Raw genomic sequence first — 17,624 nt, 5'->3', positions numbered from 1 at the left:
ACTCATTGCTGGGGTATTTGTATAATGTATGAAGGTCAGCTACTGAAGCTTGCGTTTTTTCTCCACCTTCAACAGGCACTGGAAAAACCAGGCACATCTGGATTTCCTTTTATAAAATGGATAGGACATGAGAAAATTATTGAAGAGGGAGGAAACTTTTACAAGTGGCAGCTATGGTTCTTCTCAAGCCAAAAAAAAAAAAAAAAAAAGGAAAAAAAAGTACAGAGTAATGGCAGGAAGTGGTTCTTGAGGGAACAATTCTCCCAGGCTCTCACGCCATTTAAAGCCGTGATCACCTAAGCAGAACACAGCAGGTCTTGAAGGACCCGCATGGGCTGTGGGCTCTACAGAACAGCATAGGGGCATGCTGCCAGTCTGTCCAAGGTAGGGAGGGAGAAAGGGCATGTGTGCCTCTGAGGAGATGCCTCCTCAGCAAAAGGCAGGTATCAAAGAAACCTGTAAAGGACTACAGGTGTCTGAACTGTTTCTCTGGCAAGTCTAAGGAATATTTTTTCTTTCCTTGACCATTAGGCAGAGGAGAAGCATTTTCAGCACTTTCCATTGAAAACAGCTGCAGCAAAAAAGGTGAAAATAGCTCAATATAAAGCACAAAGCCTGGGTGTGCTCCCAAGCAGAAGGTGAATAAAAGATACACACAGTTGGGTAGGCTGCTAATCACTTGGTGGAAACATTTCTTAATTATGCAACAGGCAGCCCTAAATAACCTCCTAGAAAAAATCAAACACGCCTTCCCTCTTGATTGGATAGTTTCTTAAAGAGGCAGAGAAGCACTGCAAGACAGCAGAGTCTTTCAGCCACATCCATGCCACCGTTTTTCTTGCTAATGGTGGCTTGTCCTCATCAGTGTACTAACAGGAACGTGGACTTCTGCAACATTTTGTCCTTGGTCCTTCACCTGGTACAGAATAATGGTTAGTTGGGGACAAAATGCTGTGGTTGCTCTACAGCCATGTTTACAAATACTTCCACCAAGCACCACAGCAAATTACTTATAAATTAAAAAATAAAATAAAATAAAAAAGCATGTGGCACAAAAAACCGTGTCTTTTAGCTATTTTCAAACATTTCATGTCATTACATGAGAGCTGTGAAGTCCTGTGGGCTTCACAAAGCAATTGTGGTGCTTGTTTGCACCAGGGATGACAGCACACAGGCAGCAGGCGGGCAGGCTGCTGGCCAAGCAGACAGGAGGAGGCTGTGATGAGTGAGGGGAAGGCAAAAAAAATGGCTAAAAGAGGAACTGGGAAGGGGAATCTGCCCACAAGGAAACTTTTCTCAGCCAGCTATGTCACAGCACTCTCACTGCACGGCAGCAGCTGTGCTGACCACAGGCACTGCCCTGATGACTCGGGGTCCTCAGCACATGCAGTGGCTTCCCAGCACAGGCAGGCAGCAATGAGACTCTGCCAGGGGAAAGCACAGAGATGAAGACATCAGGACGCCAAAACAGATGGGAGACCATGCACACGGCAAAGCTGTGGAGATCTGCCAGCCCCTGGATGACAGTGGAGTGGTGGGAACTGAAGGCATCCTTTGGGGGTATCAGATGGTGTGTGTGATGTGCTGGCTCCAGCCACAGGCTTGATTCCCATCTGAAGTTTTCTGGCAGTGACAGCTTTTGAAATGGATGGAAGTACCCCATGACGTTTTGGAAAAATATGACAATATTGTCACGTTACTTGGAGAGATGTGGCTGGAAGTATGAGTGATGTCTGAAACATCTGACCCTGAGCTGAAATAAAGAACAGTTGAGACTTATGTACAAGCATTCGAGCCTCAGGTACACAGACGTGTGAGAGACTCCTAGATAAAGTGTCTGAGGAACAAGAACTATTTTCACGTGGGAAAGGAAGAGGTTGCATGAATCATGGTAAACTTCCAACTTAGATTTTACAGTAGTGAGGGTTGAGACAGTAGAGATACCATCTAGAAGTTGATAGAATTTTCTTTTTTTTTTTTTTTTTTGAAACACATATCTGTGCAAATGTTATACTTTGGACAAAAAAAAAAAGTGAGCAAAGGCAGAATAAACCACTCTGTTTAGCAAAACAGCTGCATGATCTGCTAAACCCAGTCTTGTGATGACAAGCCACATGAAATCTCTGCAGATAAGTCATCACCAGTGGCTAGTTTCCCCTGTGTCTCACTGACAAGGGGAGGGGAGGAGGAGTTTGTGTAATTAATAGGCAAGGGAAAAGTAGGGGACATTTTTTAAAGTCATCCCTGATTACTCTCAAGTGGGTATTGATGGAATGACATCGGACATGCTTTTATATTCGTATTCCTCTGATTAGAGGAATTTGGACATGATCCAAGCAGAAGTAGACGATCTGCTAGGTGGTCCAGTGGTAAAGCATCCCACCCACCGCAGCATCCTTAGCAGGGAGGAGGAGGTGAGACAGGGGGAGATCCTCTGCTGAGGTGAGCCCCTGCACTGCCAGTGGGCATAGAGAACAGACTCGTCCAGCCTGGGTGAGTACTTAAGGGTGGATTTTTTAAGATTTTCACATGTGGTTTTTGATTAAGCCAGAATTAGGAGGACAAAAATGACTATCTGAAGGTTGGAAAAAATCACCTGTCATTTGTTCAGGAAACTCAGGTTATTCTGTGACTATGCAAGCGTGGTTTCTGGGTGTGGTGTGACTTATCTTTTCCTGTTTCTCACTGTTATTCAGTGAGATGATGTCTTTAAATTGCAGTTATTAACTTTATGTGGTAAACTTAATTTTGGTGACAAAATAAATAATGCTGTAAGCAAGATCTCATTTTCCTCTCACTATTTGCTTTGGTTAGGTAACTTATTTATAGAAGAAGGCAAGGTACAATATAAATATACACTGTCCTTTTTTAACCAGCCTTTCAGTAATACTGTATTGTCTCAGGCAACAGCTGTATGTTAAGGCTTTGACATTATATACAATGATAGGGCGATGTTGTTTTGACTGAGGTAATTTTACAATGGTGAGCTGCAATCTTAGTTAAAAAAAAAAGAAAATCAGCAAAACACTATGCTTTCTTTCTTTACCCTGATCACAGTTTTTCAGAGAAAATCAGTTACAGATTTTTTATTTTTATTTTTTTTTGTAATTGCAGTTTCCTTTAAATTACAAAGCCTGAAAATATTTGGCACACAGATGCTCTGGCTCACTGCTGTGAGCAAGGGTAAGCACAGTCTTGCACACCTGTCTGTCCCACGTGACCGGTGTGGTATAAATGTGTTTATCCAGGCTTGTACCTCTAACTCTCTGTAGAATCATTTTGAGAACGGATGAAATGGATGAACCAGAGTTTAAAGGCATAAAGTTGTGTCCTTGTGGGTGAATGGGGTGGTATCAGTGGTTAGAAACTTGCGCCTAGCTCACGCTTCATTGCACGGCTTGGGCATGAGTGAGCGGCCTGGCTGGGCAGGACAGGCACCGCTGAGTTTCTTCCTCCCGTGCTGGAAACATGCTTGCCTGGGGACTTTTTGAAACTTTTTCTTTCAAAATTCACAGGAAATGAGGTAAAATCTAACAAACAAACGAGCAACAAAAAAACCAAAACCCCAAGAGATTCTGCTAGGCTCTATATGTGGTAGCAGCAAAGAGATTTCAAGAGTTTTTTCCACGCATCCTAAAGATACTGGGCTGTATTTTAGGTCATGCTGGGGGAAGTGATGGAAGTCAAGCTGAGCCATGCATGGTTGCCATGTGGGGCTGCCCCTGTCCCCCAGCAGCAGGAGGTACGCTAGCTCTAACCTGGCACCAGTGCATCCTGCTGCACTGGCCCCCAGGACACAGGGGCAGTGCTGGGGCTTGCTGGCATACAGAGTACAGGAAAAGAAATGGGAATAAATCAGAAGATGGAAATAACTAATTAAATGCATGAAAAGGAAACAAGTGATGAGCAGATTCATCCACTCCTGGCATTGTTCAAGAGCCCTTGGCTCGCTCTCTTGCCTTGCCCCACCTCCCCAACCCACAGGAGGCCCAGCCCCAGCAGGTGACAGGGAGGGAAGATGGCTCCCCACAGAAACGTCTCAGCCCTGGAGGGGCTGCGGTGGCCTCCTCTGTGGGCACAGCAGCATAGATTCCACAGGCAGCGTGGTGGGGAGGAACAGGTGTCACAAGACAGAGGGAAAGGCCATCTCCTAGCCATGCTTTACCATAGCAGCTGTAGCTGTACCACCAGGATGGTACCTGCCAGCCGAACCCAGGAGTAAGCTTGTGTGGTTCTTCTTGACAATTAATTCTTTTAAAAGAGGCAAATCTATAATCTCTTGTAGTCATGAACAGGAAACCCCCTCTTTGCAAATGTCCATGTAAAAGCACCATTTATACTCTTCCCAGATGGAGTGTCCAGAGAGGAAAATTCCTCTTCAGACCTACCAGACCCAAATCTTTTGGAGGAAAATAGTCCTGAGGTTTCCTCGGTCCTGGGAGTTGCAACCTGGAGACACTGTAGCTGAGAGGGACAGGGAAATAGAATCATAGAATCATTAAGGTTGGAAAATACCTCTGAGATCATCTAATCCACTGTCCACATACCACCAATATTGCCCTCTAAACCATGTCCTCAAGTACCACGTCCACCCTTTCCTTCAACACCCCCAGGGACCGTGACGTCACCACTTTTCTGGGCAACCCATTCCAATGCCTGACTACTCTTTCTGAGAAGAAGTGTCTCCTAATTTCCAACCTAAGCCTCGCCTGGCGCAACTTGAGGCCATTCCCTCTAGTCCTGTCACTAGTTATCTGTGAGAAGAGGCCGACCCCCAGCTCCCCACACCTTCCTTTCAGGTAGTTGTAGAGAGCAATAAGGTCTCCCCTGGGCCTCCTCCTCTCCAGACTAAACAACCCCAGTTCCCTCAGCCGCTCCTCACAGGACTTGTGCTCCAGGCCCTTCACCAGCTTCGTAGCCCTTCTCTGGACACGCTTCAGGGCCTCGATGTTCTTCTTGTACTGAGGGGCCCAAAACTGAACACAGTACTCAAGGTGTGGCCTCACCAGAGCAGAGTACAGGGGGACAATCACCTCCCTGCTCCTGCTAGCTACACTATTCCTGATACCAGCCGGGATGCCATTGGTCTTCTTGGCCACCTGGGCACACAGCTGGTTCATGTTCATCAACCAACACTCCCAGATCCTTTTACTCTGCACAGCTTTCCAGCCACTCTGCCCCAATCCTGTAGCACTGCATGGGGTTGTTGTGACCAAAGTGTAGGACCCAGCACTTAGCCATGTTGAACCTCATCCCATTGGCCTCTGCCCATCAATCCAACCTGTCCAGGTCCCTCTGCAGGGCCTTCCTAACCTCCGGCAGATCGACACTTCTCCCCAGCTTGGTGTCACCTGCAAACTTACTGAGGGTGCACTCAATCCCCTCGTCTAAATTGTCAATAAAGGTATTAAAGAGGATGGGCCCCAACACCGACCCCTGGGGAACACCACTGGTGACCAGTTGCCAGCTGGATTTCACTCCATTCATCACTACTCTCTGGGCCCAGCCATCCAGCCAGTTTTTAACCCAGGAGCAGGCCCTGGGCCGGAGCTGCAGCCCGTGGAGAGGAGACCATGCATGAGCAAAGGGTCTGGGGGGAGCTGCTGCCTGTGGTACAGACCCCTGTTGGAGCAGTTCTTGAAGAGCTGCTGCCTGTGGGCAGCCCCTGCAGGCTCAGTTCGGGAAGGACGGCATCCCGTGGGAGGGACCCCATGTGGAGCAGGGGCAGAGAGGGACCGTGAGGGAGCAGTGGAGAGGAAGCATCAGGGACTGACCGCAGCCCCCATTCCCAGTTCCCCTGTGCTGCTCATGGCGGGGGGGAGGGGGGGGGGGGGGGGGAGGAGGATATAAAAGAGGGTGGATGAGGGGAAGGAGTTCTTTGTGTTCTTTTTTTTTTAGTTTCTCATTGCTCTAGCTTGTTAGTAATAGGTAATAAATTTAATTAATCTCCCTGTGTTGAGTCAGTTTTGCCCATGGTGGTAATTTCTGAGTGATCTACTTGTCCTTATCTCAACCCTATTCCATCATATTTTCTCCCCCTTTCTCTTTGAGCAGGGGGAGTGAGAGAGAGGTTGTGGTGGAAGCCCAGCTGCCCAGCTGTGTAAAACCACCACGCCCTCCTGCCTTCACCAAGAATAGAGAACTCTACCATTTTGTGGTCGCTCTGCCCAAGACAGCTTCTGACCTCCACATCTCTCACCAGTCCTTCTCTGTTTATGAACAGGAAGTCTAGTGGGGCACTCCCCCAGTAGGCTCACTTACCAGCTGTGTCAGGATGTTGTCTTCCACACACTCCAGGAACTTCCTAGACTGCTTCTTCTGGGTTGTATTGTATTGCCGGCATATGTCTAGGAAGCTGAAGTCTCCCATGAGAACGAGTGCTGATGATAGCATGACTTCTGCAGCTGTTTGTGGAATGCCTTGTCCATCTCTTCATCCTGGTTTGGTGGTCTATAACTGACCCCCACCAGGATGTCTGGCTTGTTGGCCTTACCCCGATCCTTACCGATAGGGGCTCGACCTTATCATTCTGAGCCCTGAGCTCTACAACATCAAAACACCCTCTAATATAGAGAGCCATGCCAATGTCCCTCCTTTGTTGTCAATCCCTTCTGAAGAGCTTATAGCCATCCATTGCAGCACTCCACTTGTGGAAGTGATCCCACCATGTGTCAGTGATGGCAACTAAGTCGTAGTTTGCTTGCTACACAAAGCTCCAGCTCCTTCTGTTTGCTGCCCATGCTGTTGCATTGGTGTAGATGAACTTCAGCTGAGCCATTCAGAGAAAATGGACAATGCTCTTGAGAAAAAGCCTTCACAGACTTCCCATGGATTACCTCTTTTTTGCTTATACCCCTATGTAAATCTCATTACAAATGCATGAATTGCTGTTTCTAAAATTAATGCTTTCCTCCTGAAAGTTTTCAGTGACCGGATGGAGGAAACCCATAACACATTTTTTCTCTCTTATTTAACATAGGAAAACATTTGATTTTTTTTTTCAACTGTGTTTGCAGTTTGTTTAGCCTTTGTACAACATGACAATTGAGTGGAGCTACAAATGAAGACCATCATATTTTTTAGGTTGAGTGTCTGAAGGATCATTTTCTCTGCTATGCTGGAACAGCTCAGTAGCAAGAATATGGCAGTGGAGCTTGATGAATTGTGCAGACACGTAGGAGGAGGGAACTTTTTGCATTACCACATAATGCCAAAACCTGATGGTTGAACTGTAACCCAGTACACACTGTGTGTCATCCATTTGTTCATTTGACATCTGAGTTGTTTATAGCATGAACACTTCTCTCCCACATACAGGGATTGAAACTCCACAAAGTCGAGCACCAGATGGCAGAAGATACAGTGGTTTACATGTTTTGGACAGAGGGTAGGCAAAAAAAGATTGCCTGGCATGAAACTTTGCTAAGGGCTTGACTTTGTTTATTTTTCATGGGGTTTAAATTGGTACACAGAGACTACAAAAAGTTAATGACATTGAAGAGCTTTTATATTGTAGGTCATTTTTGGCCTGTGTAAAATGATTAGATCTTTTACAATATAATTCCACTTTACAGAAAGAGAACACGAACATGTAGAAGGATGAACTTAGGAACACTTTGGATATCTTCTCTAGCCAAGTTACACTCACATTGAGGGAAAATCAAAGGTTAGCAAAGCTAAAGGCAATAAAGAAGTTTTTATCATCAAATTCATCTCAGCAGCAGTAAATATCTCCTCTGGAGGTAAACAATTCTATAAACATACAGGGAAAAAGTGTTCAGTAAACATCCTGGTTCTGTATTTAATGTTCCCCTTAAATTATTAATGCAATGGAAAATACTGTTCTTGTGTGATATAAGTAACTAACATAATTTCTTCTTGAAGGCGACTTACACCCACAAATCCTACAACAGTTGTTTGAAGAAGGAAAATAGCTCATGTCATTCTAAGTTAATTAATAGAATAAAACGCCTTTTTTTTTAAATACTGATTCCATGAATAGCTGACAGTAGTTACTAGAATGGTTAATAAAAGTGATTACGTAGACTTTTGTGAGGTATTTAATTCAATATTATACAATATTCTGATAGAAAAATATAGCAATTCTCACTGCCAGAAACAGCACACATATTAAACTGGGAACTGACATCCTGGCAAAATTATTAATAGACTGGCAATGAGAAATCTTCAGCACATGACTTCTCTAGTTATTTTCTGCAGAGATCAGTGCCAGATTTGATTTAATTCAACAGTTTCATCTGTGGCCAGGAAGAAAATATTAAGTCATTACTGATAAGATAAAATAAAATAAAATAAAATAATAATAAAAAAAAAAAAGACTGGGAAACCGGTAAAAATGGAGGAGACAGAAGAGTCTGTAAAACAGGCAGTGTAAGATAGGTGGATTAGCAATCTAGATCCACTGAAACAAACGCTTTTTAATACAGACAAATATACAAGGGGTATTATATCCCAAAAACAACAAAGAGGGTAGGGGGGCACAATGGGCAAATACCTCAATATGTGTTCACTGTTTATTGCAGGGGTAAATCAGAATTATGCAGTTCTTGTATATAGAAGCAAGCTAGGAGAAGAGGTGTTTTGCCTGTGTATTTCTCATTGCTTAGACTTTTTTTCCATGCTAATAACTTTTTACTGGTACTTCCCAGTTCTCACTGAGATCAGAATTTTATCTTTATTAGGAACATTTTCCACTGCAAAAAGTGTGTTTATTCATTGATTATGGCAATAAATCACTGCAAAAAAAAATAAAAAAAGATAACAGCTAGCTAGAGAGGAGATGAACTTCTCACTTCACTTCCTTGTTCATGCCACAATGGTTTATTCTCATCTCCCTTGATAACTTTGAAAACCTCAGAGTAAACAAATGGGTCATCTATTTCCCCCTCAGTTTATAACATTAATCATTGTATAAGCTGGATACAAATTCCCTGGTACATCTCGATCTTTATGATTCAAAGAAGCTAAACATAATGATCTGCAGCCAACTGAGTGAGGTGTGCAGAGAATTGTGGCCCAGTACTTTTTCATGTAGTTTGACAACATTTCAGATCTTTTGCTCAGTTAACAAGAGAAATTGGTGATGGAGCCAGGTAGTTCTTTGATGTAATTCCAACCACTGCAAAGGAAAATCTTGTTTTCCTGAATGCATTATGAATGCAAGTGCGGCATATATTTTCCTTGGTAACAATGCCAAGTATCTTGCAGTTAACACTTACTCCAAACAGCCCTGCTCCGATATTACTGCACTCCGATTTTCTACAATGGGAACACAACACACCTGAGCTGGGAATTATTTAGGAATTCAAATACATTTCTGTAACACCGGTAAGCTGTGTAAATGATAACAGAGTGGGCTTATGATATAGCTGATTGCTTAGTGCAGAGACATGTATCTTGTTCTACATGTTCTTTTGGGGCAAGTTTCTTCTTGGTTCCTCTATATCTCATGGAGTACCTGAAAGAAAACAAGATAAAATTAGTTCAGAAAAATGCTAGAATCTCTAAAGTTGGGACTCATCTGATCCCCAAATTACATTGTTGGTGGGGAGCAAGTACATCACCAATACAGATAGAAATATTAAGTATAATTAGTTAAGTATTGTATCTTTCACCTCAGGATCATATTATAATCATTAATGAATATAATCTCATAACTATTGAAGTGAGTTAGGTGAGTGTTAGTTCTTCAATTTCTTGCAGAACAAAGTAGATACATGGAAGATGTGAGAGGTTACTTCCCCCAGCTATGCAAGGCATTTAAATGCCTAACAGCTGTTGATTTCAGGAGGCATTAATTGCCATACATTTTAATGGTTTCTGTGGTTTGCCCATCAAAATCTGAGTAGTCAGTAGGCTACAAAGTAAAGGGTAATCTGTGCATTGCCCTGATTTTCTAACTTTCTTCGAGAGGAAACATCAACTTAGAAATAGTGTGTGGGATATATCTCATCAAATGTGTCGCCTTTACAGTGTAAACATCTACATCTGAACTAGTCATCAGGATGCTACTTATAGTAAAGGGAGAGAAGGACAAGTAAGTTGAATTCCACTCTGGGTGCCTGCGCCACAAAAGCAGAATGCCAAAGTGCAGCTTACACCAGCTGTGGTCATCCACTTACCCTTGCCTCTCATATTTGCTATCCTGAGATTCACCGGAAAAAATTACAAAGTGTATCCAGGGGATTTCCACGCAGTCCTTGATGCTATCTTTAGAGTGCTCTAATGCAGTTTCAGAATAAAGAACTTGTTTGTACTTTTTCTTGTGTCTACTTGTCTCTGCTTCACCCAGCTCAAAACAACAGAGTTTATAGATTAAACACTTACTGGTTCCACAAAGTTATCAGCTCCTGTTTTTGCTGTCCTCTCTGATGTCCTGCAATTATTTCCCAGTTATTATAGGCTTTGATGGATTAATTTTATATACAGATGATATTTTCCTCATTGCAGTATTAAAACAGATTTATTCGACCATTTATAAATTAACATGTATTTTCAAATAGCTTGTTTCTTTTAAACTCTGCAAAAAATATGTCATGATCAATATGATTTAGTTACACCTCCCCTAGCGCTGAAAATATTTAGTTGAAATACCCTGAAACACAACAGAAAGAGCATGCCAATAAAAAGAGGTTAGGAATAATTCCTGTTCTGACAGCTATGCAACAGATGTTACTATTACAGGCTGAAACTTCAATGTAGAGAATAAAAAAAAAAATAGAGAGATGAAACCTACCTATATTTTCTATATTTGGTGGGGTTTGATGAGAGCTTAATTCAAAATTATTTCCAAATAGGAGGCGTTGATAACTCAAAAAAGATAAAAAGATAAACATCATGAAATATAAAAGGTAAGCCCTTTGCAGAACTTGGCCAGACTTCTGCATTTCTACAGATGTAGCCATCTGCAAAATGAAGAAGACAAGCACAAAGAGGAGCATTAGGGGCTGGACATTTTCAACAAGCTGCACTTGGGATCCTCAACTTCTCCAAAGACCACGAAGCAGAGGAATCTGTTCTCCCCAGAAACTGACCCAGGAGCACCCTGGTCCACTGTGAGGGTGGGGGAACAGCGAGACAGAAGCCATCAGAGGACAGAGGGAAACCACAGGTACCTTGTGGAGTTGAAGCTGGAAATGCTGTGCCACCTACAGCATGTGTAGACACTTCTATAAATGCACGCGTAGCTGTGCAGTGGAAAGTATCATGAAGCTCTGCACAATAAAGATCAGCTTGTTCTTGGTCACAGCTGCTGGTGGGTTGCTATTCCAGGAGAGGAAAGCCAGCTTGGATGAAAGAACGTGTGACAGTGAGGTAACTCAACATGGTGGGTGACATGGCTGTTGTAGTCGACTTATAATGTGCAGACACATGGAAAACTAAAACCCTGAGGAGAACTGAGTGCACAGTGTAGCCCAGTGTGGACATCTGACTTAGCCCCCTTGCAGGGAAGAGCAGAAAAACTCAAAGTCTGAAGAAATGGCAAACCGAACTGAAAGTTGGTTAATTCAATAGTGAAACTCCAATAATATGAAATTCTGCCTTAATAGGTCTTCCCTGCTGAGTGCCTAAAAGAAAGCGTGAGAGGAGGAAAATTCTGGTGATGAATACATTAAGTTTGACATTCACGTAGACTCGGGTATGGCTGAGCCTGATGGGCCCAAGCAACCTGCCTGGTCTGAGTAATGCATTTTGAACTTACATGGTGCACACTACTGGTATGACTCAAACGCACAGGAGCGCTGGCAAGCACCGGAGGCTTTCCTGCCTCCAAGCACCTAACCCAACACCAGCCTTGAAAGAGAGCTGCTCTGCCAGGGGTCACCGTTCATTGCTCTATCACCACCACCCAAACTTCCCTTTTTTAAAAAAAGTCTCTGGAAACGATGACTTTTTTTCTTTTAGGCAAATGTGGCTGGTCTAGACATGCACGTGATCATGAAAAAGCCATGTAACAACATTTCTTTCTGCTAGGCTGTGCATTAATAATACGTAAATGAAAAATAATGTGATCTCCTCCCTCAAGTAGAAATTAGTTTTGTCCTCATTGCGGGTAGTACGTTACAGGCTGAATAAGCTGTAAGCTATTGTGCTGAAATATCAGTCTGGCTACTTCCATTGCTCTTTAAGTGGTTGTGCATTAAGGACCACAGAAAAGGCTAAGATGTTTTATTCCCATTAAATTGTAACAAGTAACCTGTGCAAGATGTGCCAATATTTAAAAGAGGACTTCACAATAAGGTGTGCTTAGATAGGTGTATCTTTGTGGCACGTGGATTGCAACAGCAGCAATTTAATATATATTTATTTATTTATTATTACTCCAGAACACGTAAAAGTAAGTAAGAGACTATTTTTATAAATAGCCTGGCTAAATTCCCATCCTACTAATCCTACAGAATATCTGGAGTAAAGTCGCTGAAGTCAGTCCAGTTCTCAAAGGTTTACATCAGTATAAATGTTATCAGAGGTGGAAGTAAAATGTTTTCCAGGCATCACTTCAGTGCTCTTCACACTCTTCTGTTATGAATGTCAGACAAGACAAAATGAAATGACTCCTGCAGTCATTAACTTTAGCAAGTGGGAATTCTGACTGTGTGATCTCAGGCTACATAGCACTTAATGCCATGGACAAATTTGGTCCCACAATAATCAGCAGCGCACCTCAGGGTGATAGAAGCATTTGTTTAAAAGTGCAAAACACTGCATAGCGCTGCCTTTCTTGGAGCAGATCCCCAGCTCACTAGCTTTGCTTTACATTGTAAATGAGAAGGGAATTTTGACCCCTTCTTGTGACATGCTACTGAACAGTGGCTTTTTAATTTTTAAAAAAATTTTAGTAGCCACTGTTTTGGGAATTGGACTAACTCACAACATGCACTCAATATTAGATCATATGAATCCCTTGAAATGAAGCCATAATGAGAGAACAAAACCTAAGCCCCCTTCCTCCCCCTCCCCCCCATGGTAATTCACCAGGGGAAATCTGACTTCCTGCCCAACACGTATATGTACTATGGCTTAACCAAAAAAAAAAAAAAAAAAAAAAAAAAAGGGAGGGGGGTTGGGGGGAGAAGAAAAAACCCAAATCAATAACAAAAAGAATCATTGCTGTCAGAGGTCAGGGGGTGGTGGGAGGGGGGGAGAGATTACGTACATGGTATTTGGTTTAGTGAGGCTGAGGCTGGAGGAGGGGGTAGTCTGGATAACATGCCGTAGGCTGTCTTTCAATATTAGACACAGGGAGTTTTTGAAAATTAACATTAGTACAAAAAGAAGTCATCATAAAACTCCCAGGCAAAATTACCTGCTCTTATTTCAGGTTTCTGTTTGACAAACATTAAAGACTTCTTTTTTTTTTTTTTTTTAATTTATATATATAAAGGCTTTTTTTCAGTGATCATTTATCTCGACAACTCGAGATGCCACCACACCGTGTTCACTAGGTTGCCTGCAGCAGCGCTCAGTGGGACAGGGCTGCGACAGCCCTATGTCAGGGGTCTTGTGCTGCCCGGCAGGCCGAGGAGGATGGTGATGGAGGACTGACACAGCTCCTGGTGGGGGTCAGTGGCCACAGGGCCACCATAGGAGGACTGCCCGGCCCCGAATGGCTCAGCTCGGCCTGTTGCTGCTTGGCTTGCCCTGGCTTGCCTCGACCTGGCTCGGTTCGGCCTTTCCACTCACACAGGAGCAAGGCAGGCCTGTGAGGTACTAGAGTGTTGCTCTCAATGTAACAGCCAGATGAATAACCCCTGTGAGAGCAGTCTTCTCCAAAATAACTATGGATGGCCAAGGAAAGCGGAGTTAACGAAGTAGCAGCTCAGTTAAGCCACTTCCAAGCATTTTGTCTTTCCTCATGTGCAGCTAGGACAGCCCTTCTGAAACAGGGAAGGGTTCGTGCCACCAGTATTTATCACCAGTGTGGTAAAAAGCATCAGTGCAGGGATTACCGAACAAGCTTAGGTTAGCACACTGAATCTGCTCCCATCAGCAACAGGTTTGCTACGCTGGTCGTTAAATACGGGCAGCTGAGAAACTGAGCACCTGGATGTAAAGACACCTGTACCGCTAACTCCTTATTTTAAGGGGCCTCACCCTGTTGAAATAAACTAAAATGGTAACTGCTCACTGTTGTGGTTTTCTATTTTGGTGCTGTACATATTATACTATTGTGTCCTACTCAAGTATGCTGGATAAAAATTATGCAATTGCTGCTCCCACATGACTCTCACCTAGACAAAACTTGCAGCGTATCACCGTGCTAAACTATGTGTTTTACAAAGGTTGAATGCACAAGCATTTTTACTTTTTTTCAGTAACGTAGACTACTTCCTTTACATAGGTACTTGAAAGTCCCTGTTGTGCCTGTTTGGAAGAGGAGCCAAAGCTCCCAGGTGAGAAGGACAACTTAGAGTATCCAGAGAGCTTGTGTCTCCGGGGACTTTTTTTCTGCGTGTATCCTAATCACTGAACTGCCTTCTCTCTCATTCCTATCACTGTCAGTGTAAAGGCCATAGCTCCCAGTTATGGATGATTTGACTGATTTTGACAAAAAAAGTTGCCAAACTACAGCTCCAGATAAAGTCACTGATATTTAGCTGAAGAGCCTTGTAGCTGCATTTGCAACATCAGTAACATAAGGTAACCCCTAATTGATCAGGTGATGCGTGAGACCTAGAAATTGTTGCAAATGCTTAATTTTAGGCACCAAAAACATATCAGTTTCACAGTGATCCATAATCCAAAAACTTTGGAAACTACTATTACTACAGGAAAAAAACCAACAGATGTGTATTCATTTCTGTTGAGCACCTGCCATTTCTTGCTCCCAGCAGAAATGACAGCAATTCCCAAGAATCAGAGTCTCCTTTAAGCAAAGCTTTTCTAATTTACAACCAAAGCATCTGAGCAAAACCAAATATTAGGGACACTGACTTAAGCTATGGGTGCAGGGCCATGGCAGCCTCAGATCACTTCAACCCACTGGTACCTGATGCCTAGGCCAGGGGCCTTCTCCACAGCAGTTTGGATATAGCCACCCTCCCTCCTCCGCTGGTAGGAGACTTCAATGGCAGGGTTGTGGCCAGAAAAGGGCCTCAGCTGGCCTCTCACTCTTCAGGTCCCCAGGCTGATGGCTATGTCACTAGTACACTATTTCTGCTCCAAAGGTTGTAGGACTAGGACCAGGTTTTGTAAAAAAAGTTTTTTGTTGTTGTTGTTTTGTTTTTTTTCCCTCTTTGAAGTAACTTTAGACACTTCCAAGGAATGGGGTGATATAGACTAGGACAGTTTGCAGCATGTGCAGGAACACCAGGATGAGACAGCTGGCAAAAGAGTAACCACTTGTGACTCCATCAAGCACATAAAAAGCAGATATGAGGCCACTCCTACATTTACGGTAACTCAAATAAATGTTTTTCATTTCCATTTATTACACTCCTAATTGCTCCACGCCACCTGTGGGTCAGCTGGCAGCTGTACACTAAGTTGCATGGCAAGCAACTCCTGACGGGCTAATCGAATAACACATTCTGACTTAAATAACCGGAACTGTTCTCTTCTGCTCTGCAGGCTGAGCTGGAGTCTGTACAGGATGGAGATGAATCCAACCAAGAGCAGGAGGAAAGGATGGGTACTTGGCTCACAGGCTGTCAATATGATGTCTTAAGCTTCTGTGTGAAGGTGGAGCATCACAGCTGGCATTGAGTGGAGCAACAGGACCTTTCTGTTCTTGCTTTACCTGAAAAGCCCACCATGCTAGGTCCTGCCTGGGGCTCCTGGAACACACCAAGTTAGAGATCTAAGAGTGTAAATGTTTTCATCTAACTGATGACATGCTGTTTCGTGCTCCCATCCCTGCCCATATGGCCATTACTTTATGGAACAACAAAGGCTTGCCCAGCAGAGCACTGAAGTATCAGAAGATAAATGTATAAAAATTTAGTAACTGCTTTCTTCTTTGCTGTGTCATGTTACCTATTAATACAGATGTTATATCCCTGAGAAGTCTAGAAACATAGATAATATTCAGGTCCATCAGGAAGAATTACTGAAAACATCTAAAAGTATCCTTTCCATAAACAAACTGAATATGTAAGCACATCTGGCACAGCAATCCTTTACTGCACCATATTATAAAGCTCTCCAGAGCAATGAAAGTAGTTAAGCCAATTGTTTCATATTAGTTTTAAATTTATGCTTACAAAACAATCTATGAATGATTTGCATCTCAGCAAAGAGACTTCCATAAGTGGTCACAAAAAAGGGAGAATCCAAATAAAAGTTCTCTCTTGCAGAACAGGAAGGAAAAAAATACTTGAACTTGAGGAGGTGTCTGGCTGGGCAGACAGAAGAAAGCATCAGAGGGTCAAAATCCCCTGAAGCCATTAGGGAAATACCAGAGTATTAAAAAAAAAAAGAAAGGGAAAAGAAAAAAAAAAAAAGGCACCATTAGCTTTAATGTTCCCACACAAGTCAGTCACAAGAGACAGGCTGGGCACTCATTTACATACAAGCTTCAGAATGAGACAAGCCTCATGTGACTTCAAAGTTATGAGTAATGGGCCCAGAAAGCAGCAGAAAAAAACAGTGGGATTAGGGGCATTTCAGCTGAAACCCTTCCTCTGTGTAGAAGTGGCAGCCAGCAGCAAGTGGAGTTAACCTATCTCCCCCTCCCCACTGCTGCCTCCCCTGAGGGTGTCACCGTGGAGGCTCTGCCTCTTCAGGGAGCAGGGGCTGACGGCTGCCTTGGCTGGATGCTGGGAGCTGCCCTCACCTCAGTGAGCCTCACTGCAGGCATCCCTGCCAGTCCTTGCTTGCTCTTTCAGCACCGAGGTTTCTGCATGGTGTGGGAGTTCGGTGAATCGGGCAGGCATGCAAGTTGCATGAGTAACGAAGAAAGGGGAAGGAGGCAACAGATAAACAGAGTCACAATTTGAAAAACAGGAATATGCTCTAAAGATTAGGTTGGTAGGTCCAACACGCTCTGCTCTGGGGAGCAGGCTTACTTCTAGCTTGTCTGCTCTGAAATGATGGGACGCACCAGTTCAGAGGGAGGTGGACTAAACTGTAAAAAAGCACTGTGTATGAAGGTGGACAGGAACCCAGGAACGTGGTCTAGAGAGCTGTAGGAATTACAAGCACTGGCTGACCCATCGCAAAAGTACTCAGGAATGTAACACCTCTGTGGTTTCAACTGGGAAAGCACTGAAGCTTGTGCTGAAACGTGCTCCTGAACAAACAGAAAGGATGACAGGGTTAACCAGGAGAGAGAGCAACTGACCAGGAGAGGGGGAAGCAGGCAGGGTCACCTCTTAGGAAAGGGGCCCCTGTCCTGACAACACCAGGTGGCTTGCAGCTCTATCTTATTTTTCTTTGAGATCATGGGCAACACGTAGAAGTCACAGTGGTGTAACGGTATTGCCTGTCCAGAGAGAGGTCTGGAAAATCCTTATGCCACGCTGAGGGAGTGTTACAACCCAGAAAGCCCCTGGCAGGGTGGCTGGGTTCAGACAAATTTGTGATAAGAAAACACCACTTTCAAGTACCGTTCAGCTAAGCAGTCAGCACCTTGCTTTTCAGGAGTGACCAAGCAAGCCAGATGC

General features: G+C 43.6%; 1 long non-coding RNA gene across 2 annotated transcripts; it reads left to right on the top strand.

Annotated features, from left to right (window-relative positions):
• The first annotated feature begins 1,078 nt into the window (after positions 1–1,078).
• Positions 1,079–17,462, top strand: LOC121067706. 2 transcript variants are annotated; one of them, XR_005818394.1, is made up of 6 exons: positions 1,079–2,493; positions 7,318–7,387; positions 10,818–11,131; positions 11,270–11,347; positions 14,363–14,414; positions 15,592–17,462. It is a non-coding gene; the product is annotated as an uncharacterized LOC121067706 (long non-coding RNA). The 2 variants fall into 2 exon arrangements; XR_005818393.1 differs by having other exon boundaries at positions 1,081–2,493; positions 10,818–11,347.
• Positions 17,463–17,624: the final 162 nt, after the last annotated feature.

Source organism: Cygnus olor, chromosome 3 (genome assembly GCF_009769625.2).
Source record: "Cygnus olor isolate bCygOlo1 chromosome 3, bCygOlo1.pri.v2, whole genome shotgun sequence".
Classification (NCBI taxonomy): Eukaryota; Metazoa; Chordata; class Aves; order Anseriformes; family Anatidae; genus Cygnus; species Cygnus olor.
Note: the sequence above shows the minus strand (reverse complement) of the source record. Positions and strands in the feature narration are given on the sequence as shown.